We start from the raw sequence: 2,500 nt of genomic DNA, 5'->3' as shown, positions 1-2,500 counted from the left end.
TGTGAATTGCAGGACACATTGATCATCGACACTTCGAACGCACTTTGCGGCCCCGGGTCCCTCCCGGGGCCACGCCTGTCTGAGCGTCGCTTGACGATCGATCGGGAGACCCCGGTCTCCCGCGGCTGGGGCCGTCGAAGGCGCACCGTCCCGGTCGCGCCTCCGTCCCCCCAAGTGCAGACCGGCCGCAGCAACTCCGGGACCCGTACCCCGACACCGTTGCCGCACGCCGACCGGCCAGCTCTCCCGCCGCCGCGCCCCGCGGCGGCCGTTCCCCCTGTCGCTCGCACCCAGGCGGCGCGCGCCCGCGCGCAGGCCCCGGCGCGGCTGCCGGCGGAGGCTCAGTCCTTCTCGCGCAGCCCGCGCCGGTGTCCTGCCGCGGCCCACGCGCGCCGCTGTCGGGGAGGCAGGGGGTTCGGTCCGCCCGCGGGGCGGCGGGGGGCGCGGTCGCGCGGGCGGCATCGCGGAGCGGGGCGCGGTCCGGAGCCACGGCGGCCGAAGCGAATCGCGGAGCGGGGGCGTGCGTGCGGCGAGGCTGGCTGGCTGGTATATGGGCGTGCGGGCGGGCGTTGCGGACGTCGGGCGCGCGGTCGCGGTCAGGGGAGGGGCTCCGGCCCCACCCCGCCGCGGCCCCGCCGGCGGCCGCCTCGCCTCGCTCCGGGCGGGCTGGCGTTGCGGACGTCTGGCGCGCGGCCGCGGTCAGGGGAGGGCTCCGGCCCACCCCGCCGCGGTCCCGCCGGCGGCCGCCTCGCCTCGCTCCGCTGCGGGCGGGCGTTGCGGACGTCGGTCGGCGGCCGCGGTCAGGGGAGGGCTCCGGCCCACCCCGCCGCGGTCCCGCCCCGGCGGCCGCCTCGCCTCGCTCCGCTCCGCCCGAACCCCGCCTGCCCCGCCTCTTGCACCCCCCCCCCTTCCCGCAACAACCCCATCCATCCGACCGACCTCAGATCAGACGAGACGACCCGCTGAATTTAAGCATATTACTAAGCGGAGGAAAAGAAACTAACCAGGATTCCCTCAGTAGCGGCGAGCGAAGAGGGAAGAGCCCAGCGCCGAATCCCCGCCCGCCGGAGGGCGCGGGACATGTGGCGTACGGAAGGCCGCTTCGCCCGGCGCCGTCGGGGGGCCCGAGTCCTTCTGATGGAGGCTCCGCCCGGGGACGGTGTGAGGCCGGTAGAGGCCCCCGGCGCGCCGGGGCGCGGCCCTTCTCGGAGTCGGGTTGCTTGGGAATGCAGCCCAAAGCGGGTGGTAAACTCCATCTAAGGCTAAATACCGGCACGAGACCGATAGTCGACAAGTACCTTAAGGGAAAGTTGAAAAGAACTTTGAAGAGAGAGTTCAACAGGGCGTGAAACCGTTGAGAGGTAAACGGGTGGGGACCGCGCAGTCCGCGCGGGGGATTCAACCCGGCAGGGCGCGTGCGGCCCGTCGGCGGCGCAGGGATGGTTCCGCTATCCGCTCTTCCCGCGGCGGGCTCCGGCCCGGCGCGGGGGGCGGGGGCGGCCACCGGCGCCCCGGCGAGGCCCCCCCGGCCGGGCGCACTTCCCCCGTCCGCGGTGCGCCGCGACCGGCCCTGGGTCGGCCTGGAAGGGCCGGGGACGACGGTGGCGTCGGGCGGGGCCCCCCGCGTTCGCGCGCGGGGGAGCACCCCGCCCCTCGCTCTACAGCGTCCTCCGTCTGCACCTCGCCGCTTCCCCCCGGGGCCGTGGGATGTACTCGCTGCGCCTTCCGTACTCGGACGGGGCCCCTCCGCTCCCGGCGCGGCGCGCGTCGGCGCGCACTGTCCTCAGTGCGCGTCGGCCGCGTCGCGTCGCCGGGCGGGGACCGGCCCACGGGAACTTACGGCGTCAGGGGTCCGCGGCGATGTCGGCAGCCCACCCGACCCGTCTTGAAACACGGACCAAGGAGTCTAACGCACGCGCGAGTCGGAGGGTCCGCAGAAACCCTAGTCACCGGCGCAATGAAAGTGAAGGACGGCGGGCGGCGCGCCCGCGCTGCCGCCCGCCCCCCGGGTGGGATCCCGGCCCTCCGGGGCCCGGGCGCACCACCGGCCCGTCTCGCCCGCCCCGTCGGGGAGGTGGAGCCCGAGCGCGCGCGATGGTACCCGAAAGATGGTGAACTATGCCTGGGCAGGGCGAAGCCAGAGGAAACTCTGGTGGAGGCCCGCAGCGGTCCTGACGTGCAAATCGGTCGTCCGACCTGGGTATAGGGGCGAAAGACTAATCGAACCATCTAGTAGCTGGTTCCTTCCGAAGTTTCCCTCAGGATAGCTGGCGCTCGCGCATGGCAGTTTTATCCGGTAAAGCCAATGACTAGAGGCCTTGGGGCCGAAACGATCTCAACCTATTCTCAAACTTTAAATGGGTAAGAAGCCCGGCTCGCTGGCGTGGAGCCGGGCGTGGAATGCGAGCCGCCCAGTGGGCCACTTTTGGTAAGCAGAACTGGCGCTGCGGGATGAACCGAACGCCGGGTTAAGGCGCCCGATGCCGACGCTCATCAGACC

The 2,500-nt window shown here is 72.8% G+C and overlaps 1 non-coding gene and 1 pseudogene across 1 annotated transcript in view; both read left to right on the top strand.

Annotated features, from left to right (window-relative positions):
• Nucleotides 1–89, top strand: part of LOC148404805 (5.8S ribosomal RNA) — a 154-nt gene extending 65 nt beyond the window's left edge. Inside the window, exon 1 of the ribosomal RNA XR_015864710.1 lies at nt 1–89. This exon is cut by the window's left edge and continues 65 nt beyond it. This is a non-coding gene — a ribosomal RNA (5.8S ribosomal RNA).
• Nucleotides 90–935: 846 nt separating this feature from the next.
• LOC148404804 (28S ribosomal RNA) lies at nt 936–2,500 on the top strand (annotated as a pseudogene; the record flags this gene model as incomplete).

The sequence above is a fragment of the Hippichthys cyanospilos genome, unplaced genomic scaffold (assembly GCF_059441005.1).
Source record: "Hippichthys cyanospilos isolate Australia breed blue-spotted pipefish unplaced genomic scaffold, RoL_Hcya_1.0 HiC_scaffold_177, whole genome shotgun sequence".
Taxonomy (NCBI): Eukaryota; Metazoa; Chordata; class Actinopteri; order Syngnathiformes; family Syngnathidae; genus Hippichthys; species Hippichthys cyanospilos.
The sequence above is the reverse complement of the archived record's forward strand: the minus strand, read 5'-3'. Positions and strand labels throughout refer to the sequence as shown.